The following is a 27,626-nucleotide window of genomic DNA, read 5'->3' as shown; positions in this document are numbered from 1 at the left end:
TAAATAAAATCTTAAAAAAAAAAAATGGAGTCAGAGGGATGTCTGGGTGGCTCAGTCGGTTAAGGAGCTGCCTTCAGCTCAGGTCATGATTCCAGGGTCCTGAGATCGAGTCCCACATCAGGCTCCTAACTCTGCTAGTTAAGAAAACAACATTAGGGGATACCTGGGTGGCTGCTTCTCCCTCTGCCTGCTTCTCCCTTTGCCTGCCGCTCCCCCTAATTGCGCGCTCTCTCTCTCTGACTAGTAAATAAATAAAATCTTAAAAAAAAAATGGAGTCAGAAAGTCCTGAATGGAGAGTTCCCATATACTACCACCAGCAGTAAAAAGCATACCTCACACTCCCCAAAAGGAAGTTTAGTTTACATATCCCAGCAGGAGGAAGGAAGAATTTCTCTGTGCTGAGTAACAGCCCAGCCACTGGGAACTGCCACAATCAACCAATGAGAACCCATAACAGCCCCTTCCAGCTTCCTCTTTTCCCCAATAAAAGCAAGCCCCTCTCCTCTGTTCTCTAGACTTGCCTATGGTTCACCACGGTTTGCTTGTCTCAAATTGCAATTCTACACTACTCCTAAAGAAACTCATTTTGCCTATAAAATAGCTGGCTTTTGCTTTTTAAGGTCAATACTGTATTTCAAAAGCTACTATCAATGTTAAATGAGATAACACATGTAAATTACTGCTCTTGAAATTACTCCATAAACTCTGGCTGTTATTATCATGGATTAATTCTCTCTTTCCTGGAGGGGGCTGAGGGCAGGAGGGGCCTCAGTCAGATAAGCATCTGCCTTTGGCTCCTGTCAGGATCCCAGTGTCCAGGAATGGAGCCTCCTGTAGAGCTCTCTGCTTAGTGGAGTGTCTGCTTCTCCCTCTCTCTATGCCCCTCCCTCCCTCCTCATCCTGCTCCTGCTCTATTTAATAAACAAAAATCTTTGGGGCGCCTGGGTGGCTCATTGGGTTAAAGCCTCTGCCTGCGGCTCAGGTCATGTGGGATCGATCCCCGCATCGAGCCCCACGTTGGGCTCTCTGCTCGGCAGGGAGCCTGCTTCCTCCTCTCTCCCTCTGCCTGCCTGTCTGCCTACTTGAGATCTCTGTCTGTAAAATAAATAAAATCTTAAAAAAAAATAAAAATAAATAAAAATAAAAATCTTTAAGACAAAAAAAAAATTATCTCTTTTCCTAGTCTGTACATTTGAAACCAGAGTCTTCCACTCATTTTACTTTATGTAACCACCTTCAGGACCCTTTAAACTGTGCCTCACACATAACAGGTACTAAATAAAGATTTTCTGAAAGAATAAATGAAGAACCAAACTAATGCACATTCAAATCTCATGGATTTGAGGATAGCCACGCTCAGAGGACACTTTTACAAAGACCCTGTAATTACAACACAAAACCTAATTAAAATGGGTATTTTCACATTTAAGTATAAACTCAGAGATGCTTGGTGTATCTAATAACTCCCCAAGGGGCAGTAACAGCTATCTATCTAAATGTGGATAAGTCTATCCACACTTATTCCATGCCAGGCACTGTTCTCTGTCTTCAGTGTGTACTCATTAAATCAGTCTTCAATTAATGAAAAACCTCAGGTTGAACTATCAGTTAGAAGTTGCACTTGGCTACTCATGACAGAAAATCTAAAAACAGCGACCCAAAAATACAAAAGTATTTTCTCTCATAAAAAAAAAAAGAATTCTGGAGGAGGCAGGTCAGGGCTGGTGTGATGACTCAGCAAAGTCTCCAAAGAAGAAGAATCCTTCTACCTGCTCTACGTCTCCACAAAATGCTCTGTCTTCAAGATCACCTCCACATCCAGGATGGCTAATTGGGGCACTAGCCTCATAAATCATTCCAGCTAGCAGGGAGACAGGAAGTACTAAGGGAAAAAGTATCCTCCCTCTTTTTTAAGAAGCTTTTCGGGGGACCCCTGGCCTGCTCAATCAGTGCAGCATGCAACTCTTGATCCTGAGTTATAGATCAGTTGTGGGTTTGAGCCCCAGGTTGGCTGTAAAGATTCCTTAAAAATAAAATCTTTAAAAGAAAGAAAGAAAAAGCCCTTCTGGAAGTTCCACAGAGTACTCTGCCCAAGTCTAGCCAGCCAAAGCCAGGACACACAGCCACACCTATCTCAAGGGAAACCCAATCTTTGCTGAGCCTGTTGCTGCCCTGGGAAAGCAAGCTTTTGTTGGCAAGGAGAGAAGAAGAGTTTGTGTCAGTTTAAAGCATTAGCTATGTCTGCAACACAGGACTATACACACATACACACACACACACACACACAGTGTCTGTCTCTCTCTCTCTCTCTCTCTCTCTCTGTCTTCCCCCGCCCTACGCCATTCTTGGCTTCCACTGAACAACTCAGAACATGTTTGGAACACATTTCAATATGTGTTAAGTAAGCTACTGTGAGAGTAGACCTCACTCACATATTTTTGCTATCACATTTTTGATGAGGCAAAACATGAAACTTAACCATATCTCCGCCTTGGAGAAAGCAGCTGGCCAGACAGCAGGGCCACATGGTACTTATACACAGAGTGTAAATTTGGATCACATAGACTGTGGTGATGCTGGCAGTCAGGATAAAAATAAGTACCTCCCAACACCCTCCACATTGTGATTATAGTATTCAAACCTTGAGCGCAAGAGTTGTGACAGCAAACAGGAAAATGAACTCTTTGTAACATCTCCCTTAAGGAAAGCTGATAGGGTCTGAAAAAACTGGAGACATCATTTAATAAAAAACTCTCCCTCTATGATAGCACACGCCCCACCACCATGTGTCTATCTCTCTCTCTCTCTCTTTCGGTCTTTGACTCCCTCCCCACTCCCTCTACATAAGATGTATCAAGGCTGCAGTGTTACTCAACTATTGTGAGCTACCTGTAAAGCGCCTATGCGCAATCTCCAAAGAGAGGCTCCCTCCATTAAAACAAGCCATTGGCTAACCTGGATTTGCAGTTCCTATGTGCTTGGAGCCTTGCAAGACAGACAAAAACTCCTTTATAAAGAAGCTCGGAAAGAAGTGAACTCTGAAACGATAGGGTCTCTGTGTTCTTTGTGTAGGTAGGCAATTTCCCAGCAAGGTTTCGGGTTTTGCAGTTAGCTTTTGTGAATACAATAAAAGAGAGATAGTAACCTTTACAGTGAGTAGCAGCAGCACCCTAATACTAGGCTATGTGAAAACAGATCACATTACCTGGAGCCTCACACTGGAGCCCAGGGTTATTGTGCAAAACTGGGTTCTGTTGTAGGCAACCAGGTAGCCTTTCTTCAATCGAGGCAGATCATTGTACCCATGCAAAGCTGATTTTTTTCATTAAGGGAAAACTGCCCTTCCCCCAATTCAATTGATATTGAAAGTCACTGCTAAGTGGATTTGTGTGGGGAGCGGGGTGGAGACCAGCAGAGAAGGAGAAAATCTTGTCAGAGTCAAAGCAAATGTCCACCGGCTAAGTAAACTACTGGGTGAACCATCTCAGGGGCACAACTCTTCTGTGGTTCCTCCAGGTGCTGTGTATGACGTGCTACAGTAGATGGTACTCAGGAATCTGGCTACCTTGACCAAGCCACCAGACCAACAAAATTTGGAAAATGCTGATGCTTTCCTATCATGAGAAGGGACGATATTAAATTAAGACCTGTCTTTAGCTCTGAAGACTTTCTTCTTACTTGGTTCATGAGACATCAGCATTGCATACAATTATATCATATCTAATAAATATCAATAGTAAAAAGCACAACCTAAAAAAAAAACTGGTTCTTCAACCTAGACTTCTGCTAGCAAAAGAATTTCAAAGCTTATGTTCTTATCTATCACTGTTAACTGGTGTTCTCCGTATTATCATGGAGAAGTCAAAACTGTACAAAAGAGGCAATGGGTAATAGATATTCAGGGCCAATAAAGGCTGTTCATTTGACAGAAGACCTAGAAAATGTGAGTGAGGAAAGTAGTTATTCAATCAAAAAATCTTCATTGAGTGCCAGCGATATGCCACTGTAAGACACTATTCTAGTGTTAGACACTGTGCTAAGAGCTAAACAGACAACCACCTTGCCCTGATAGAGCTCATGTTCAACTAATGTTTATACAATCCATACAAGCAAAGCTCCTCAAGAGATATTGCAGGGACACAGAGATCAGTACTTCACAGCCACTAAGAAATTCTTACTTCTCTTACACCTAGTGAGGGAGATACCAACACCACATTAAGAACTTTACCAGGATACCATTAGGGCTCAAAGGAAGTATGCACACACGTGAAGTGGTCCTAGACTAATAAACGTGCAAGAGCAAAACCAAACTGGCTCAAATTGAGAAGAGCTAAGGAGTAGCAGAAGGAAGTATGGTAAAGTGAGACCATCCCGGGAAGAAAGTTTAGATTAAGCTTATTTTGAATCAGGAGTTCAAGGCTCTTAGTCCCAGGTTCCTGTCATAATCTACAATAAATTCCTGTTGGATCCAGTTAGCCAGCTACTGAGGGCCAGAACCTATCAAGTCTGGAGCCCAAGTAGGGTCTAAAGGCTATCAGGACATTTTAGGCACGTGTATGTGCCCCACTCTGTATTTCAGGCTTTCTTAAGGACTAAAAATTATGTACCTCAGAGGTCACAAAGCAACCCACAGAATTATTTTGTTTGGTCTGCAAATTACTTGAAAAAATAATTTTTTGCCAACATTTAAAAATCAAAACACTTCACATGTTAAAATGGAAATTTGCAGCTTCTTTAAAAGAAAGAAGAAGGGGCACCTAGGTGGCTCAGTTGGTTGTCTGACGCTTGGTTTCAGTTTAGCTCATGATCTCAGGGTCATGATCTCAGGGACGTGAGATCCAGCTCCAAGACAGGCTCCCCACTCAGCATGGAGTCTGCTGAAGATTCTGTCTCTTTCCCTTGCTTGTGTACACTCATGCTCTCTTTTTCAAAAAATATAAATAAATAAATAAATAAAGCAAGCAAGCAAGCAGATATAGTAACACTGGGTTTACATTACTGAAATATGGTAAGAGGCCAGAGCTGGAGAGCTTTCTGCCCCCACCCCACCCTTCTGGGTAGATGGGCGTTGCAGCCCCACACACTCTCCACCACTTCCTGCAGCCTCCCCTAATCTAAACACACCCATCAGTTGCCACTTATTTTAACTATTTTATTGATTTATATGAGATGGGGGGGAGAGAGAGCACAAGGGGGAGAAGCAGAGGGAGAAGAGAGGGAGAAGCAGACTCCCCAGGAGAGTGGAGCTGGACGCAGGGCCCAATCCCAGGACCCTAGGATCATGACCTGAGCCAAAGTAAAAGGCTTAACCTACAGAGCCACCCAGGTGCCCCCCAGCTGCCACTTTTTATGACAACGACAATATTGGTATTTTATAGTCAAGAAATAACTTCTTCCAAAGTAATTATCAAATATGGGAACATAAAAGACCTAAGAAACTATATACCTTTCAAGAAAAAAAATCATTCTTTCGTTCATTCTTCAAGTATTAATTGACAGCCTACTAGAAGTCACATATTGGGTTGTTGTTTTTTTCTTTTTCGATTTGTCATATCTTTATTATCCTTTGAGGAGGACTTTTTTTTTAGGGGGAGGACGTTTTATAATTATATAAATATATATACTTTTTAAAATTAACATATAATGTATTATTTGTTTCAGGGGTACAGGTCTGGGAATCATCAGTCTTAAGACAATTCACGCACTCACCATAGTACATACCCTCCCCAACGTCTATAACCCAGCCACCCTATCGCTCCCTACCCCCTGCCCCCAACAACCCTCAGTTTATCCCCTGAAATTAAGAATCTCTTATGGTTTGTCTCCTTCTCTGGTTCTCTTCTTACATTTTTCCCTCCCTTCCCCTATGATCCTCTGTCTTGTTTCTCAAATTCCTCGTATCACATATTGTTTTAAACACAACAGATACAGCAGGAGTGGGGGAAGGTGGAAAATGTTTCTCCCCTTGTAAAGCTATTTCCTTCTTTGTGAGAATAGTTCTCACACAAATGTACAATATGCCTTCAGGGACCTATATGTTAAAAAGAGGATTTTAAAAAAGGAGGGGTAGGCTTAAGGCAGGAGTGTAGAGATGGGGTAGAGTTAGATATATTGGTCAGGGAAGGTTACTGGGATGAAGCAGCATTTGAACAGAAACCTGAATGGTCTGAAGGAATGAGCACTGAGAAAGTATATCTCTTTGTGGAAAGAAAAAACATTCCAGGTATTTGATACACAAGGGGCATTTGTGTCAGAAGAACCTAAGACACCAACATGAAATAAACCGAGGTAAAAACTATGGAACAGCACACAGAAAAACAGGTCCAGTTTTTAAGAAGCCTGCTTTTCAAATGATTTTTTAAATATTGCTATTTTAGATTTTTATCATCATTTCACTGGAGAGAAGACCAAAATCCAGTTTAATATTAACAATCTAACTATATTTCAATCTTAGTGACCTCAACTGATAGGTAAGAAAATCTCCATTCTACAGATGGAAAATTAAGGCTCAGAAGGGTTAATGTCCTTGTTTACGGTAATATGGTTACCAATTAGCAAAGACAAGACAAGGCTATATTGACTCCAGTTTTAGGGTCTTTCCAAGGTTAGTCCATTAATAACTCCTCTGAAGCACCAGCAACAAGACAGAGTGAAAGCAAAAGTGGGAGAAGGATGTGAGGGAGTGCAGGGGTTTAGAAGTCCAGGAATTATTTCCAAACAATCAGCTCTAGATAAAAAAAATTCATGATTTTATATTATCTTTGAAATACATACACATTTTACATTTATTCCACAATATATCTATTTATTTTTCAATTTTGATCCAAGAAACACACTAAAGGAAGATGTGTTATGTTTATGGCCCAACTTTTCTTGCCATCCCCCCAAATGCCATGAATCCCCCCAGTTTTAAGAAAAATGTCGTAAGTCTGCAGAATTTCACTAGCAGACTACCAGAACCAGAGTCGGTAGGGAATTGAAGATGCAGCAGTGTGACAGACACCACTATTCTTCATCAAATGCATAACTAGTGAGATATATAAAAGTGATTAAAATGCTTTCTATATTACAAACATATGCAAGCACGTATTGCAAAATAGTATCCAAATGTCAAACATTCATTTTATTTATTTTAATGTAATTTGCAAATGATGTGCTCATTTGTAGATAAAATAGCACAATCCAAGGAAACTGGGGATGATAAGTTCTAAAAATAAAGTTATAGTCATTAAGCACAAATCAGTACATTGCTGGGATAAGTTTTCCTTTACTGCATAATAATTCATTATTTTATTAAGGATAAAATATAACATTATAGTTCTGGGAATGTATCAGATGTATGTTTCCAAGTGTTGGTGTCTCTGTATTCTTCTAATCATAAGCTGGGACAGATGTGTTTCTGCAGTCTCTACAGGATGAAAATAACTATCCCTTGCCTTGTCTTTCAGTCTTCCTGTAACTACAAGCATTGGCTGCTTAGGAGCTTTTGACTCATCTATAATGGTGAGACTCTCTTCCATGACTTTTCCCTGTGGAACTATATTTATATTACACCTGATATTTTACCCACTCTCTAAGGATAAGGATGAATTTGGCGAGCATCTTTGCTCAAATCATTCATCATTTTTTTTTAAGATTTTATTTATTTATCAGAGAGAGAGAGGGGGAGAGAGCGAGCACAGGCAGACAGAATGACAGACAGAGGCAGAGGGAGAAGCAGGCTCCCCGCTGAGCAAGGAGCCCGATGCGGGACTCAATCCCAGGACGCCGGGATCATGACCCGAGCCGAGCCGAAGGCAGCTGCTCAACCAACTGAGCCAGCCACCCAGGCGTCCCTCATTCATCACTTTTGAAAATGGCTGGCGTGAGTCCACATTATTTCCCTGCCATTCCAATGCATATTGTTCCAATATATCTTTTCATGTACCATGTAGGAAAAAAATCCACAACAAGAAACAAGAAACACCCAAGGAATCTAATAATCTGTCCGAAGACCTGTGAAGGAGATACTGGTGTTGGTTCACTTGAACCAAAGTTTTCTAGAAATAAATCTGGGTGTGAGTTGGCAGTGAGACTTTAAAAAGGAATACAGGGGCGCCTGGGTGGCTCAGTGGGTTAGAGCCTCTGCCTTGGGCTCAGGTCATGGTCCCAAGGTCCTGGGATCAAGGCCTGCATAGGGCTCTCTGCTCAGCGGGGAGCCTGCTTCACTCCCCCGACCCCGCCCCGCCGCCTGCCCCTCTGCCTACTTGCTGTCTGTCAAATAAATAAATAAAATCTTAAAACAAAACAGAATAAAAAGGAATACAGACTTTCTAGGGCCCATTTCAAGGGACAGGGGGAAAAAAAGATTTGTTTCATCTACAAGTCATTTAAGAAAGCACCTGACAGGGTAGCTCTCCCTTAAACACTTTGTTGCGGTCTATCAGAAGGATAGTTGCCACTTCCATCCCTTCTCTTCTGGCCTCCTTAATCCTGTCCCTTAAAAGTACTGATGGTGCAAATCACTCTGCAAGTCCCCACGTGCTCAAATGCCTGCTTCAGGCTATCATTATTCCTCTCCTCCATTTCTGGAATGGCCTCCTAATTCATCTGCCTACCTTGGGCAACTCCCCCCTCCCTCCAAACTATCCTTTCCACTGCCATCAGAGCAAATTAGTGAAGCACAGATCTGATTCCTCTACTGACTAGAAGTCCTGGTGGCTCTCAGTTTCTCCCCCATTTCTGGTGGTTCCCTGCCTCTTGCACTCTGGACCTTGCTCTTCTTCACCACAACTGTGCACCTACTGGCCTCTCCAAATGGAAAACTTTCCTTCCTCTCTGCCTTTCTGAGTTCTATTCTTCATGATTAAGCTCACCTCTAACATTCCCCTATTCCCCGAGCTCCATTCAGGGCACCCCAAACACACCTCAAATATAGCAAATATGTTTCAATTATTTGTTCTTTTCTTTAAAAAAAAAAGATTTTATTTATTTATTTGACAGAGAGAACAAGAGAGAGTGAGCACAAGCAGGGGGAGTGGGAGAGAGCGAAGCAAGAGAGCTCCCCCACAGGGAGCCCAATGTGGGACTCAATCCCAGGACCCGGGAATCATGACCTGAGCCAAAGGCAGATGCCTAACCCACTGGGCCACCCAGGCACCCCTGTATTCCTTTTTAAAATCCTTTTAAAGCACCTCAGAGCCCCCTGGTCCAGCCTCCCACTCAATGCCGGGATGCTTTTACAGATCACTGACAGATGGACTCCCCCTCAACCCCACTTGACATGGGCAAATTATATCACTGCATAGCTCATTGCTAGACATTTCTGCCAAAGATATATTAATCCAGGGAGCCTGGGTGGCTCATTTGGTTAAGCAACTGCCTTTGGCTTGGGTCATGGTCCCGGAGTCTCGGGACTGAGTCCCGCATTGGGCTCCCCGCTTGGTGGGGCGTCTGCTTCTCCTTCTGACCCTCCCCTCTCATGCTTTTTCTCTCTCAATCTCTCTCTCTTTCATTCTCTCTCAAATAAATAAATAAAATCTTTTTTAAAAAAGATAAATTGATCCAATTTTAATAATAATATTTAAAAATTAAATAATAAGATTCTCAATTGCTTATTGCATGCCAAGAACCATACTAAGAGCTTGGCATGTACCATTTAATCTTCATAAGTACCTTATGTGGTAAATACAATCATCATCATCTCCAGTTTCTAGGTAAAGGCTGTAGCAAATGCTGCCAGTGCCTTGATCATTTCCTGCTCAGATCCTGCATTTTAGTGCATGCTGGCAGGACTCCCCATTGCCTGCACCTGCTTCTCTGGGCCAGAAACCATCTCTGCACACCTTCCTGAAGTATATTTATCCAGAAGTGTCAAAGAATTAACATTTCCCAGAAGCATTCCTCAACCAGTGACTGAGAGGACTGGCCCTCAAGTGAGTTGATTTGTCATATATGGTCTACACTGACTCCCAGATCTCCCCAGTAGTGGAGCTGCCATTGTCCTCAATTGTAACATGCCTGATAATTCATCCTTTATTGGCCTTTCCTTCATCAGCTTAATTTCCCACTCCCCACCAGTGTTTCCTAGGATCACCTCCCAATATTTACACTTAAAACCTGATCTCTGGGGTTTCCTTCTAGAGAAATCCAGGAAAGATAAGTAAATGAAAGGAATGAAATTCACAAACACACCCAGAGTAGTTTCTCCACCCCAGGGGCCATACTCCTCTCCATTACATTGTATTGCATCCTCACCCAGCTCGCCCACTAGGGCAAGAAATGCATTTTCTCCTTCCTCTATAGACAAATACATGGAGACAGCCAAAGCACCTCCTATTCTTCCACCATAACTGTTCCCATACCCACCATCCCCCTCTCAAGGTACCCTATCTAGCTCCAAATTTTCCACTTAAAACTAAACATATGAAACTGTTCTGTTTTAAACCTCTCATATTCCATCCGTTTCTTAATCTTATGTCATTATAGAAGGAGAGAACTCAAAATATGGTACACTAAGCTATTCATTTTTTTTTAAGATTTATTTATTTATTTATTTGTCAGAGAGAGATGACAAGAAGGCAGAGAGGCAGGCAGAGAGAGGAGGAAGCAGGCTCCCTGCTGAGCAGAGAGCCCGATGCGGGGCTCGATCCCAGGACCCTGGGATCATGACCTGAGCCGAAGGCAGCGGCTTAACCCACTGAGCCACCCAGGTGCCCCATAAGCTATTCATTTTTAACCCTATTTTTTTTCTTTTTTCTTTTTACCCTATTTTAATTTAAAAAAATCCATAGAACTATTCCTCTGTTCAAAATCGCATCCATACACACAAAATTCAAAATTTTATTGAACTGGTTACAATGCATCTTATTAAATATTATAAGTAATAAGTATGTTAATAAGTGCTTATCAATTTAGCAATATATAAATATTAAACACCTACTATACATTCATTAACAAAATAACAAATACTCTAATAGACTTCTTCTGCCTATCTTGATCTATTGCACCCCCATAGAGAGGTATCTTATATACTCCTTTCTCTAGAATCTTCTATGTCAGTTATAAAATAAAAATTCAAAGATCATAAATTTATTGTCTATAGAAAGCAGTCCCAGAAGTAAGCAACTCCACAGTGAGATGTACAAAACACATTGTTGATGAGTTTGAGGTTCTTGAATGCTATATGGAATTAATCTAGTTACAACATACTCAATATAAAATGACAGATAACTTCAGAAACTGTAACATGTTATAAATAGATTATCAAATAAAGATTTATAGAATTTTAAGGTAAAAGGAATCTTAGAAAACAATTCATCTTTTGATTTGATCTTTTGCTGAAGACTATACCACTAAGCAGAGACATAATAAGCAACAGACCCAGGTTTCTCAGCTCTTAATTCAGTGCTTAGTTGGTTTACCACAATCTATAACATTTTCTGAATAATTCACATTCTACCCTAATCACAATAAAGTATCCTTATATATTGAGTCACTAGTTCATTCCCATGACAACCAACTCTTAGCTTGAAATATAAGTGAAACTAATGAAATTTATGTCTCAGGGATTTAGAATTAGGATGATGGGAAACTAATTCAGGGGAAAGTACTTGAACTACAAAGTTAACACTGGATGCCACATTGGATATTTGCAATAACATAAGGTAAATTACTGTAAAACCCCTAAAAGACAGAAACTAGCCTGAGTCTCACCTTTCCAGACCAGTTCTTCTGGGGCCTGGTGATATTTGGACTTCATGAAGCTTGTTTACATTCTTAAAACAATATCCCTCAAACAATCTACTTGAACTAGTTTAAGCAGATTCTTCTTCCCCGTAACAAAAAGTACCCAGGGAGAAGACTCTTTCCTCCTCTTACTATTAACTATGCAACTATAAAAAGAAAATGGGTGTTGAATAATAGGATAATAAAAACGACCAATGAAATCAGCATGAAGGATTAGAATAAAGCAGAAAACCGAGCTTAGTCAAATGCCAGCTGCGGTTAAAAATGTCATTGTGTTGATAAAAGAGGCTGAGATCCCTCTCTAACTTCTTAAGTCAATTTAGAAGTACCTTGGTATTACAAATGTATGGATTTTGAATGGGGAGTTTCCTGCCCCTATCCTCTTTTAGACTTGCCCTCGTGGTTCTACGGCAGAGAAATAAAAGAACCTAATCTGGGAACATGAAAGGATATACTCCCTTTCCCACAAGCTGCTCTTCTGACCACGAACTACCATCCTTTTGAGCTCTCTGCTACTCCCACGTTTTGGGGATAGGTCAGAACCTTACGTCAATAGGGCCTCTTCCAATTTACTACTGGTTTTAATGGTTTCCCATAGATTCAAGACAATCGTTATAACTAAATCAATGAAGCATTTTAAAAGGTCTTCTCCCAATAGCAATAAACACAACTGAATTAGCACTGTTTATTTTCAACTAGCAGCCATTCTCTTAACTCCTTATTGATAAAACCCTGATTACTATTTGGCCCTATCCCCAGTTCATTAGCTCAAAAAAAAAGTCAGATGAATTTAAGATAATCATGACAATGCCATTCCTTTTGTCAATGACTGGTAGAGGTATGGACATGTAACATAAATCTAGCCAATGAGATCATGGTAGCTAATATTTATTGAATGCTAACAATGTGCCCTGTTCTAAGTGTTTCATAAGAAACACTCTTTCTCATTCTCATCTATTAGGTTTATTAGTAAAATGCCTTACTATTGGCTTATCTTATTCATGAAAAACCAATCTTATAAACAAATTAACAAATGAAGTTAAGTTTTCGGTACAAGCTCTATCGAAAAGATAATAGCTTTTCCCAAGCCCGTATTATTTCACTTAGAGAACTATTACTTCCCAAAGCAATGATAGATCCTCAATTTCTTATACCAAGACTTCTGACCGCATGGTTATCAAATTAAATCCAATCTTCTATTCTATCATAATTTATATTTTTATTATTTTAATTTTGGAACCAGCTGAAATCATTGCTCACTAGTCACCACTGCCTCATAAAATAATATTTTCATTACATGTTTCCTGGTATCTTGGTTTTCTGTCTACATAATTTTGGAAATGTAGGGAAAATTTATTTTTAATTCCCTTGGTAGATTTACAAAATAGCCATTACATAAGCTCTTGACCATTAATATAATAGTAATATCATCAATATGTTAATGATACTACTATTATATTAAATTACCATTCAGGTGTTTTCTTGTTGCTCTCCGGCCAAAAATAAAGCAACTCAATTTAACTTTATACATTGTTATAATTCAGTTATATTGACATAGTTTAGTATAGTGATAGAATCAGATGTTAATATGTAAATACTAATTCTTAATTTTTATCTTTGTAACAATGGGCAGGTTAACATTTGTGCCTCAGTTTTCTCACATATAAAATAGGGACAGTGCTAGTAACTACCTTTTCGAATTGTTGTGAGGAGTAAATAAACCAATACATATGAAGCACCGGAAAAGATCCAAGAGATAGTTAGAACTCTAAATATTATCATTCCTATTATTATTAGCAGGGTTAGTTGGCAATTAACAGAGAACTTGATTAACAGTGGCTTTAACCATAAGATCATACGTTACTTACTTAATATGACACTTGTTGGCCCTAGGGTTGGTTCATAGCTCAAAGATGTCATGAAGGACCTCCCACCCTTCTGCTTTGCCATTCCCATTGTACTGGCAAAATTTTCCATCAGAGTTACAAGATGGCCACTCAACTACAACTTCTTCTGACAACAGTAAGGTAAGGGGATGAGGGCAAAACTAAAAAAGAGAAGGACGAGTGAACTTTCTGCTGATAAATATTCCTCTTTTCAGAGGAAAAATATTTCCCAGAAATTGCCAACAAATGTCTCATGTCTTATTGGCCAGAACTGGATCACATGACCATTTCTAGACCAATCACTGAGAAAGAATAGAATCACTGTGATTGATTAGGCCAGCCATGAGTCACTTTCTGAGGCTGGGACTTTAGCTGCATGTTCAAAACCACATTTCTATCACTGAAGGAAAGAAGAGAAGAGTCACTGGGTATGCAACCAATAGTGTATGTCATCAACAAGCATTCATTTTTTTGCATACTGTGTACTCAGATGGTGCTCCTACTAAAACCGTAGAAACCATCAAAAGAACAAATGATATTTTCTTTGTCCTTAAGGTCCTGTTTACTTGGCATCTTTAGAATAAAGACTACTCCTGCTAGTCCCTGCCAAGTAACTAAACCAGAGCCTTTAAAGCCTCCTTCCTCATCTACTCACTCTGAGTGGCTTCACCTAATCTCCCCAAATATGTCTGATCGTCCTTGGTCACAGTCTTGTTTTGCATCTTGAAGTGTTTCATACTCTGCATTTCCTGCCCTCTTTCAAGTAGTGATAACTGAAGGACTGCACAAAGAGTTAGTAATTCAAAATTCCATGATTAGAATCTCTAAGCACTCCAGATACCGGGGCAGATTCCATTTCTCTTTTTTTTCCCTCTCTCTATTGAGGGGCTACTATGAGATAGGCATTTTCATATAATTCTTTCCACTCATTCTCACCAAAAAGTCCATGAAGTATAGGATTCAGATAAAAGAAAAAGACATAAAGACAGAGTAAGAGATTTGTACAAATCCAGTGGCTTGAAACAGGAAAAAAACTATCCCTTATTGAGCCTATGCTACATATGAGCCAAGCACTGTCCTAAATGCTATATGTGAATTCATTCCTTTAATTCTCTTTACCACCTATAAGGTAAGCATTTACTCACAACTGTCCAAGCACTCTCTACCTGCCATTTTGTACATAAGAAATTGATAGCTTCAAAAGCTAAGTAACTTCAAGTTCACCCAGCTAGGAAGTAACAGGTATTATTTAAAGCTGGATCTAATTCTAAAAGCTTTATGTTGAAAGCTTACCCACCCCCACACTGCAAGAATTTGAACCCAGGCCTCCTTGTTTGGGCCCATTCCATAACTGCTAAATCATAGATGGAATATTTTGATGTTTTATTCTATCTACTGTCCTGTGAGATGTTCTCCAAATAGTTCATGATTGGCCTAGCTGTCCAAAATGAAGTTGGGAATCTCTCAGAAAATATTTAGCTCATTAGCAAATCCCCTTTTTGTTTTGAAAGCAGAGAGGGAAAGCCAGATGATCCCTGTTGAGTTTAAATAAAGGGGCTTCTGGGGAGGTAGATTATCAACATTTATCACACTTCGGCTCTGTCATCAAGTCACAAATTAAATGTTGACATTTGGATTAAGCAAAATCATGTAGTTGCCCATTTTATCCAGTCTAAATTTTGTTAGCTGGTCTGTTTTAGAAACAATATGGCCAATGGCTCTGCTATAAAACTTTAAAACCTTTTATTCCCTGTCAGCCCCAGATTAAAGTTTACCAGAAAAAAGATTTAACAATTGGTAACTGCGCCAACCCCTAAAAGGAAACCTTCTGTTCCTGCTTATCTTGCTAGTGTAACCTTATTCAGATAGCTTCCTACTCAGAAATCAACTGGGCTCCATCTATAGAAATATGCAGTTCAGAAGATTTTTCCTTGCCTGTTTCTAGCACTGTTAGAGACTTAAAAGAAGTGGGAAGTGTAGACCATTTCTTTCTTTTGTTCATTCTGTTTGTTTGTTTTCATTATTTTGCTTTAGGTACTCAGGTTTAAAACATGCCACACGTCAAAATATTACTAAATCCTTTCTCTAAATACATTTATTTTCATTAAGGGGTGACGTTTCAGGAAGTAAAACCTGACATCTGAGCTCTAACACTAATCTCTATAGCTCTACAGAGCTAGTCCCTAAGACCTGGGATATCATGTTTGAGGGAAGCATGTATGAGCTGATCAACACAACTATATAAACAATCCAAGTTAAAACAAGATGAATATGACAATCCCAGTGACTATGATATTTCAGAAGGTCCAAAGGATGATTAAGGAAGACAATGTAATAAAGTAATATTTACAGTTTTCTTTCATTTGGATACCACACACACACACACACACACACACACACACCCTGGAGTATGTTTAGAGTCTGTGTGCTTGGGATAGAAAGTATAATATAAACTTTGAAGGCCTTTTATTAAATGAACATACTGAAGTCCTAACTCTGAGTCCCAATTTTCTCTCTGTGAAAGAACTTTTTGATGAAAAAAAAAGAATGATCTCTAAGGTCAAAAAACTAGCTTCTTCATCTTGCTTCCCATGCTCTTTACAAGTTCATCTATTATGGCACAAGTTACATCTAATTGCTCTGTAATTAACAGGGACACTTTCTTTCTGTTTCCTACCACTAGACATGAAGGTATTATGTCCTAGGCCAGGTACTAACCTGTATATTGGCCTAGGACATGGTTTATTATGAAAATGTAGTAAATGTTAATTAAAGTGAGATAACACCGATGGATCTACTCATTTCAAAGCCCCCATCCAAATTTTGAATGTAACAACACACTGTAACAAAGTTTTCAAAATCATCACTATTCTAGAAATTCCCAGGAAGCAATCAGCCAACTATTACTAAAAACTATTTCAATAATAATTGGGATAAGACCCTTGGCACTTGTCTAACATCTACTGAACAATGATAAAATGTGTATAATCTTGCTTTAGTGAGATGATAAATCAGTGGATGAATTTTTCAAGTGGTTTTTCTATGGGATTATGGCAGCCCCTCCCAACCCCTTCCCAATTGTTCCTCATATATTTCTTCCCTCATCAAAACTACATAAATCCCAAGCCCCTTTTTTCACAGCTCATTCTATGGACACCTGTATCTGAACTATGTGGAGTGTTGTCATAGATAAACTTCCTGAGCCTTCCTCCAGCCCTGCTGAATTAGAAGGTCCAAAGGTGGAGCTCCTGAAGCTCCATGTTTCATAAACCCCACATGTGATTCTCATGCATACTCAAGTATGAGAACCACTGCTCAACACCCACAAATGAAGATTGAAGGGCAAACAGGATAGAACTGTGAGCAACTGCTGAAGCAATTAAGTAGGCTGAGGTTCCACTAGGTTATAAGAATAGAAACATCTTGATTCCTGAAACTGCTATCCTGTGCTTTTGACTCAGAAGTCCCTATCCATCCATAATTACTGATTATCCATCCATAATCAGAAGTCCCTATCCATCCATAAATAATGTTTTTGTTTTCTCTCAGCCTTTCCTTGTGAAAAGAATCATCTTTATGTCCTTTGTATGTCCCTTTATGTCCCTTAATATACATTTTTCATTGAGAAAACAACATTCCTTCACCCCCAACCTCCCTTCCACATTTCCTTCTACTTTTACCAAATCTCACATCTCTGCCTTTCCTATAAAGAAAGGAGCATTTTAAAGGCTGCCTCCCTTATAGTTATGTCACCCAGGGTTCTGCTCAGTGGTAAAGTGCTTTCCTCTGAACCAGAGATAACAAAATCACCTTATTTAATGGAGAACAAAACTCCATGCCAAGAAGAACATATTTTACTAAAAAGATGGGTGTTCATAAAAAATTTTAAGTGAGGGGTGCCTGGGCGGCTTAGTCAGTTAGGTGTCTGCCTTCAGCTCAAGCCGTGATCCCAGGGTCCTGGGATCCAGCCCCAGGTCTGGCTTTCTGCTCAGCACAGAACCTGCTTCTCCCTCTCCCTCTGTCTCCCATTCTGTCTATTTGTGCTCTCTGTCAAATAAATGAATAAAATCTTTAAAAAAAATTTTAGTGACCACATAAATATTCTGTTATGGACAAACATAAGCTTTTTGATGAAAACAAAAAAAAATTGACACTTATAAAAATAGTGCCATTTAGATAAAGAAGATGTGGTATACATACATACACACGCGCGCACACACACACACACACACACACACACACACACACACACCCCGGAATACTATGCAGCCATCAAAAGAAACAAAATTTTGTCTTTTGCAACGACGTGGATGGAACTAGAGGGTATCATGCTAAGCAAAATAAATCAATCAAAGAAAGATAATTATTGTATGATCTCTCTGAAATGAGGAATTTCAGAGGCAGGGTGGGGGGTTGTGGGGCATAGGGAGGGGAAAAAATGAAACCAGATGGGATCGGGAGGGAGACAAACCATAAGAGACTCTTAATCTCATGAAACAAACTGAGGATTGCTGGGGGGTGAGGGGGTAGGGCATTTTGGACATTGGGGAGGGTATGTGCTATGGTGAGTGCTGTTAAATGTGTAAGCCTGATGATTCACAGACCAGTACCCCTGGGGCAAATAATACATTATATGTTAATTTAAAAAATTTATTATAGGGGTGCCTGGGTGGCTCAGTGGGTTAAAGCCTCTACCTTCGGCTCAGGTCATGATTCCAGGGTCCTGGGATCAAGACCCACATCGGGCTCTCTGCTCAACAGAGAGCCTGCCTCCCTTCCTCTCTCTCTGCCTGCCTCTCTGCCTACTTGTAATCTCTGTCAAATAAATAAATAAAATCTATTAAAAAAATTTATTATAGATACAAGAAAATCTAGAAAGATGGTATTTCTATAAAACTACTCTAAAATGAAAAGTGACAAAATATTGTTCCTTTACCCAAAAAAAAGGAAAAAAATGGTGCCATTCAGATGGATTTTCCTCCTGGATAGTACTCTGTTTCAAAGAGAAAGAATATAGGATTTTGCAGAGAATCTGATGGTCTTCCCAAAAGAAATTGTATACTGTGGAATATTCACTGATTTGCACATGTCTTTTCCACCAGTAGGTGGGCATATTCTGAGATACTGAACCAAACAAGAAGACAGAATACTTTTGTTCCAAATGATAAGAAATAAGGTGCAACCACAGAATGGATAATTGAAAAAAAAAAAAAAAGGCAATGAATCAATGAAAAGTGTGTTCCTTTAAAAGAAAATACAAACCAATGCATAGAAGAAAGAAACAGAAGGAGGGAGGGAAGAAAAGAGAAAGAAAGTACCTAATTCCATTAGCTGGAGAAAACCACTGCAAGACAAAAGGAGGAAAAAGTATGGATTTCAAGAAAGAGCATCATATAATGGGAGACCTAAGAAAGGGAGACACTGTTCACTTCTCTACTTCTCATGGGCTGGAAGAGTCTCCCTGAGCAGATTCCTCATGCCCTAGAGGAGAGGCTCTGAGAAGCAGCTTTGCCAAGGATGTATGGTTCTTTGAATTTTGCTTTTCAACTATTAGATAACAGCTACATTAATGAAGGAATTTACCAAACTTCATCATGTTAATCCCCCCACCCCACATAGAATGGAATGAGTATCTTCTTTCCAAGAGAGATAGGAGTCCTCCAAATTTTCCCAGCACTCAGATCCTGTCTTTAGTGGATCACCTCCAAGTCTCCAGATTAAAAAAAAAAAGAAGAAGAAGAAGAAGAAGAAGAAGAAAGAAAAGTTGAGTAAATAACCAACTGAGTGGGAAAGAGGATTGTTGATGAAATAAAGTACCCATCTCACCAGGTCATTTGCCACATCCCTCTGGCCACCCAGAAGAAATGTGAATTAAGCCCATCTCTTAATTAAGAAATTTTCTGGGTAGCTGCATAGCTGAGCCATCTCATAAAGGTAGGGTAGGGGTTGTGAGCAGCAGAAAAAGTAGGCTGCAATGATGAGACATGTTATTCATCACCGTTCTTTCCCCGTAACCCATTCCTCTGAGAGATAATGTTGTTCATAAGGGGCTCAAAATGTGAATAACATAAAAATGTAAGAATTGAGACAGATTTCTAGTCTAGAAATAAAACCACCACTGCTGTAGTTAAAACTTTTTTTTAACACAGAGGAAATACTATCCAGTGTTGCCAACTTACTGCCCTACTGCTTCAGCTAACTACAAGGAATGAACATCTATTGAATGTTCACTAGACGGGCTAAGCATTTCCATGCATTATCTCTTTTGAAAATCATATTTACAACAAAATTTACTTTCATGCCTAGAGCACAGAATCCATAGGTAGGGATTATTGTTCAGAGAAATTATTTCCCAAAATAATTAGAGTCACTTAATCAGCTGTTTTGCAAACCCTGATTTTTTCTTTTTTTTAAATCTTGGTTCAGAAACAAGCTAAAAGAACAAACACAGTACCCTAAACCCAACCTTGAAGTTGTCCTTGTTTCAATCGCATGCTCTTATTTGCAAACCCTGCCTTTACATTAAAGGCCAACCTTGTTGGGTGTGGCTGGCATGCCCACACATGAGACGTGTGCATTTCTTTTTGGGGATCAGTTTCTGGGACAACCTCAGAGCAGTGTCACCATGTGGATCTCATCCAACTCTCAGGATGAAAGCTGAGGTGCTGAATAAGAGAATATCTCAGAACAACAACAACAACTAAAAAAAAGGGGAAAAAAAAAAGGAGCCTGACCATAGCTTAATGGGAAACAACTGTCAATTCTGGAGGCCAGTTCAGGCTGCAGGGAGGCAGAGCATTATAGTGTGACAACTTGGACCTCGAGAGAATCAGGCATGGATTTTCCACTGTGCCCCCTGGTATACCAGGAAAACCTGGGAAGTCTGTGGCAGCACCACACAATACCAGCTCCAGACAGCTGTCCAAAAAGTGGCCCATAAAGCAACTAGTACAGTCAGCAACTCTGAAACAAATACTGCTTACAAATACAGTACCAGTTGGGCCACTGTGCTGGGAGCAAATGTGATCTTTCTTGCAATTACTTCAGAAACTTGCCTTCTTAAGATTAGAAGAAATCAGCTCTGGAGAGGTTAGATGCAGTTGTAGGGGAAAAAAAAAATGCCTGAGCTTTGGAAAGAAAGTTGTACATGTACTTGACCCAGTTACAATCTTCCTTTCTCTTTTCCCCTACCCACTATTCAGGAGCCTCTTTCCTTACTTCTAATTATTTTTTTCTATTGCAACATATTTTTCAACTTAGAGTTAGATTTCATTCATTTCAATCTCCTTTTCTTCTATAATGTTCTTTTTAAAAAATTTCTATGAAAACACATTAAAAGTTGTCTACTAAAAAAAAAGTTTTCTACTATAAGACATAAAGAAAAAATACAAAGAAGCAAAATAAAATCATTTCTTATCCCACCACCTGGATGATCACAATCTTTTTCTTTATTAATCCCAGGTCTTTTCATTTTTCTTTGTGTTAGTGTGTGTGTGTGTGTGTGTGTGTGTGTGTGTGTGTGTGTTGTACATATATTCAGTTATTTTACAAAACTGGGATCATTCCAAAACACAGTTTTGTGATCTGTTTGCTAATTATGATGGCAGCATATTCTCAGGCTATTAAATACTCTTTGAAAATACATTTCTTTACATAATTACATGATTACTATTCTTTTTCAGGCTTTGACATTCTGAGTGCAGTATGTTAAATGGAATAATACATGGATTTTTTCCCTTTTTAATGTAACTGTGAACCATTTATATTTGATTGTACTCACTTTTGATGTACTTCTCCATTGTTTTTCAAAATCAGACATTTTAAGAGCAGCCAATTAAGTTGAAAACACTTAAGAACACCAGGAAAGATTCACTGATGGTATAATACTAACGATACCTAAGCCAGCTACATGTCTCAAAACTGCCCTATATATCTACAATCAAAGTTCACCTCCTAGGAATAAGAGATTGTTTCTTATGATTTTAAGAGTTAAAATAGGCTGGCTTAGTCATGTTGTGACCTGTGATAGCATTGTATTCCCTGCTATTGGCCATCCACTTATAAAAACATCTGAAAACTTATATCCCATCAGATGGCCTTTATTAGCCTCACGCCATCTCGACTTTTAGAAAAATCTGGATAAGTGACTGCATTATTAGTAGGATTAAACTTTTTAACAACCATTATTCCCAATGTCTGGCTTCAAACTGGTTGTTTGGAGCTCTCAGAAAACATGATCCCAAAGAAACAAGCTCTAAGTGGTAAAGAGCTGACCAGGACCTGAGGCCACAATATGCCATGCTACAAGTACCATGTAACAGTGTCACTGTGATACTGGCGGAATACTGGTGGGATCAGTGACTTTCTCACTTTTCACCTCAGCTACCCAGCAGCCGGAGTGAAGATTTAGAAGGCAATTTTGGGACACTCAGAGAGGCAGAGTGGTGACAGGAAAGTTCAGGAGCTCCCAAGAAACCTGTCTCTTTCTCAGTGTGGGTCAGCTTTCAGACACTCCGCACTGAGCACTGCTTCAACTTTCTACGATAACCATCTTGTGACCCCCACCACCCCCGCCCCGGCTCAGGCTTTGCCCACTTCCCAAATTCTCTCAAGCCTTCCTTTTCCTATAAGCAAGTTCAAAATCTCTTTTGAGGTTTTCTTTTATTTTTTTTTTTTAAAGATTTTATTTATTTATTTGACAGAGAGAGTTCACAGTAGACAGAGAGGCAGGCAGAGAGAGAGAGGGAAGCAGGTTCCCTGCTGAGCAGAGATCCCGATGCGGGACTCGATCCCAGAATCCTGAGACCATGACCTGAGCCGAAGGCAGCGGCTTAACCCACTGAGCCACCCAGGCGCCCTCTTTTGAGGTTTTCTAGGAGCATGTGTTGCTAGGAATACTAAGAAAGTTAAAAGCTTCCTCCTAAATTTACCTCCCTCTTAAATTCATTAATATAAGATATTAATTTGAATACCCTATAGAAAGACAAGGGTATCAGTAAGGAATTAGGGAAGTTTGAGAGTACACAGAGGCCTAAAGAAAAACAGGCATCTACATTTCAGAGCAGCATTCTAAGCCAATGACTCCCTTGATCATTGGGGCCCCTGCAGAGCAAGGAGGGAGAATGAGAGGATAAGGTAGAGATAAGGATTTTTCCACGTGAGACCTCATGAATAGCAAAAGGAGAAAACCTACATAAGAATCAGTCTCTGGTCCTCTTTTCCACCTTTTTGTTATATGCATTTCTACCACTTGTGTGGATGGGAAATAGGGTATGTTAAAACAGTAATGAGTATTTCTCAAATTCTTATCAGGGCTCAGGCACTGGGATTATACAAGTGAGAAATAAGACTCAAAGAAGTTAGAATAGAAACAAGGACAAAGGGAAGCAGGAAAAAAGGGAAGCGGGATGGAAGTCCCAAAGAGTGTCATCTGGGAGGAGAAAACAGCCCTCTGTTCCCTGACTGCCATTCCCTGATCCCTGGCTGAAATGGGACCACCATCCTGAAGACTATTCTTACGTATGGAATAGATGTAAGGCATGCATTTGCATTCTGATTTCCTTTCAGATATTCTGGCATCGTGTACACACCACCATGGCATGTTTCAGTTTCTACCAAAACAAAAAACCCTCAGAAGAAATGATTTACAGCTTAATGTTGGCAAGCAGACAGCCACCCCACTCTCTCCAACCTGCACTGTCAAGCTCTGAATTTGGTTCCAAAATCCCAGTCTAGTCTATAGTCTTCAATGCTGGAAATAAATTGCAATTTAAACATGAATTCTATTATTTTCAAATAGAATAGTGCTTGTCTTACTTTCAATTGTTCTTACATGAACTAACAGGAATTTGTTTTCCTTTTCAAGGATCACTCATTTTTAAATTTCATTTCGTTCCTTTCCCTTTAGCTGGTTATATCAGGTTTTTTTCCCAATGTTTTAACCTCTTGATTCTAAAGCTCTCCAATAAATCAAAGTTGTAGACCCTTTTCTTACGGTCTCTAGAAAAACTCTCTTTCCTAAGTAATTTAGAACTTTATCTTCTCATTTTAATAAATCACTTAGCATTTGTTGTTATTCACATTGGTGAATAATATTAGCAACAAAGACAGCAACCACAAAACCATTCCTAAGCAAAGGAGATGAACTGGAAAGCTCAGACAAGAACTGATAATATTCTCTCATACTTGGCCAATTCCATGTTATTGCTCAGTTCAGAATGTGGCATTACAAATGTTGTGGAAACAAAAATATGAGCATCCCTGGGAAAGTCTTGTTTTCAAAGAGCAAGAAAACATTTGACAATCATGCAGAAAAGGTCTAGACACTCCAGCAGTGAAACAGGAAGAGGGTACAGTTCTTACCGGCAGTAAAGCCAACAAAAAGGGATATATAAGAAGAGTCCCTGGACTGTCCATTATAAAGCAAAAATTCTTTGGGCTTCTTCCTGGGTCCAGCTGTCCCTTCAGTATGGAATATAAGCAACTGCTTCATTAACACCGCCAGCAGTTAGAAGTTCTTTGCAATCTAAGCAGAGGGGACAACTTCATTGTTGAAGGGAAGTATGCTCTAATTACCTGGGTCATAGCCATGACAAATCTCAGAGGCAAAACAAGATTTTCTTCATTGTTATCATGGGACACAAAGTCTTTCTGAGGCTTAGAGTTCAATTTTTACAGGCACTTTACTTTTGCCTTCAGAATTACTTTATATTTACATGGTGAAATCTCTTAATTTCCATAGGCAAATTTATTCCCTATAAAAGAAGTAAAAAAAAAAAAGATGTTTAAAAAGCTCAGAAACTTCAGTCCAGAGACTTACAAACACTTTGGATTTGATTTATGTTTTCTGTCCCTTGGTGTGATTATTTATGTGGGTTAGGTTATTACGAATAAACAGAACTTGTTCTAAAATTTAGATAAATGGATAAGTGAATAAAGATGTCATTCATATTCATATGTGTACACACACACACACACACACACACAGAGGAATATTTTTCAGCCATGAGCAGAATGAAATGCTGCTATTCACAACAATATGTATGGACCTCAAGAGCATTATGCTAAGTGAAATAAATCAGACAGAAAAAAACAAATGTCATATAATTTCACTTATATGTGGGATGTAAAAAAAAAAACTGAAAGAAAGACATAAATACAGAGAACAAACTGATGGTTAGCAGAGCACAGGGAGTGAGGGAATGGCAAAATAGGTGAAGGGGATTAAGAGGAACAGACTTCTAGTTATAAAATAAGTAAGTAATGGAGATGAAAAGTACAGCCTAGGGAATATAGTCAATAATATTGTAATAACTTCGTATTGTGCCAGATGATAACTACACTTATTGTGGTGAGCATTTTGTAATATATATAATTGTTTAATCACTATGTTGTACACCTGAAATTAATATACCATTGTATGTCAACTATACTTCAATAAAAAAATACAAATAATTAGGTGAAAAGGAAATCATTACAAGTATTTATAGCACATTAGTAATAGCCTAATATGGACCACTGCTTTAGTTTTACTCTTTAATCACTAATAATTATATCTTAATAAGCCCTACCTTTCATTGTGTGTTTTATTTACAAAGCACAATTTCAGTAGCTATAGTTTTTCTTTCTAAAGCTTTATGTGATATTTTTCAAATGAATAAGCTCTCTGTTTTAGTATTCATTTCATTATTTAATTTTCCCCTAATTTTATTTTTCATAATTTTATCTCCCATGCACACCTTTTTTTTTTCTCATAACTTTTTTATTGAAATATAGTTGAAACACATGTTACATGTTGCAGGTGTACAAAATAGTGATTTGACAAGTCTGCAATATGCTATACTCACCAAAGTACAGCCACCTCTATTACCATACAGTAGTATTACAATACCACTGAATATATTCCCTATGCTGTACCTTTTATTCCCATGACTTATTCATTCCATAACCAGAAGTCTGTATCTCCCACCCCCCTTCACCCATGTTGCCTATACCCCACCTCCCATTTCTTTCATTATTTTAAACATACTAATTTTATAATATCCTAAATTTCATATCGCTTTATTAAGTTCCTGGGATATAAACTTTCCGAATTTTAGTTCCCCTATCATTTCATTCTATGGCACATGGGGTGTGTGTGTGTGTGTGAATTTTGTATGCTGTGAAGTGCAGAAAATACTTTGAGAATGATTTTGAGTTTTCCTACAAAGGAAGACCCAGGGGTTTCATTACTCCACAGTCAGTTTTTATACTAATTTTTCAGTTTGGGATTTCCCAAGATGCAGGTAGGTTAAATTTGGGTTCTATACCCAAGTGCAGCACACTCATGTGGATATTATTTTTTCTACCAGAACCCAGGATACTCAGGAGCTGTCTCAGAGCTTTGCTGGACCAGTGGAGAGTTTTTAAAGTGTACCTTTTATTGAAAGAGCAGGCATGAGCTTAGCCTCATAGTAGGATCTCAGGAACCTTAAGTAACCCAAGGACAGATCTTTGGACATTAAAACCCCACCATCTATCTAAACATTTGGGTCATATATTAATGTTTAATTCTCTTCTGAGCCATGGTGACATCTGCTCATTAGCTTACCACTCTGGTTTGTGTTTCCTCTTTGTTTCTGGTAGAGATTTCACTTTCTTCTTTTGAGCACTACTTTCTATTTTTAATATTTTATAAGTTTTTAAAAAATTAATTATTTCTATGTGTTTATTGTGCGCAGGTCTTCTACAATAGGCTGTCATGATGTTGGAACCAAAAATTCAAAGAACTTTTTTTTTTAACTCTATATTTATTTATTTGAGAGAGAGAGAAAGCATGCATGCAGATGGGAGGGGGAAAGGGAAAGAGAGAGAGAACCTTATGCAGACTCCACACTGAGCATTGAACCCAACATGGGGTTTGATCTCCCAACCCTGAGATCATGACCTGAGCCAAAACCAAGAGTCAGATGCTTAACCGACTATACCATTCAAGTGCACCAAAAATCTAAAGAACTTTAATGTAATTTTCTCATTTCTTCATCATGCCAGTGAGGTAAACAGAATTCACCCTCACAATTTTATAGGTGAGGGAACAGAAAGACACTCAGACCTGTTAAGTCACAGAGCCAGTGCATGATGAAACAAGGCCTATAACATCTAGACCTTCCTTCTTTCCACTCTGCTAGAGATTACTCAGGGGATACTTTGAGCCTTTTGACTCTAGACACTGAATAAATAATGCCTTAATGTATATTTTCTACTACACTTCAAATATATCTAGATTTTGTGATTAATAAATATGAGTTCATTTAAAAGGAAAACTCCCTGCAAGTCCTCTTCTTGGTACCTATCCCAAAGAATAGTTGACTACACAATCCTAAGGAGACCCATACATACAAAGGATGTTTCAGAGAACAAATGTACCATACATATAAAGCAGCACCAAATATATACATATTTTATATATTAATAAATATAGAGAAAAGATGGATGGATATGAACAAGCAGTTTCCTCCAGGCAGAAGACAAGAAATGGGGCACAGGTAAGAAGTGAGAAAGAAGGTAAAGTTTTATGGGTGTATCTAATTTACTCAACAAAAATGTAGAAGCATATTAATTATATAACTAAAAATTAATGAACAGTTATATATAAATACATTCAAACAGATACCATGTACCTGAACTCGCAAAAGCTTTTTTTGTTTACATTTTGTAATTTCTCAATTCACAGATACTAAAAAGACATATGTTAATGAAAATTGTTGAAGCATAATGGGCCTCACAATCACATAACTGGGGACTTCTATCCTTAGCCATATGCCTCTTTTAAGTAATTTATGGCTATGCTGCTGAGGATGGAAAAGCAATTTGGCATTTACTGTGAATTAGTAAGTCCTAGATGTATCAAGTCCGTGACTAAGGCTAGTAGATCACAAATAGGTGTGCATTAAGTAAGCAAGTGTCATATGAATCTACCATTGCCACAAACATGAATGTAAGAAAGGCAATATATCAGAGTCCCTCACTGTGAA

This window comes from Mustela erminea, chromosome 3 (assembly GCF_009829155.1).
Source record: "Mustela erminea isolate mMusErm1 chromosome 3, mMusErm1.Pri, whole genome shotgun sequence".
Lineage (NCBI taxonomy): Eukaryota > Metazoa > Chordata > Mammalia > Carnivora > Mustelidae > Mustela > Mustela erminea.
The sequence above is the reverse complement of the archived record's forward strand: the minus strand, read 5'-3'. Positions refer to the sequence as shown.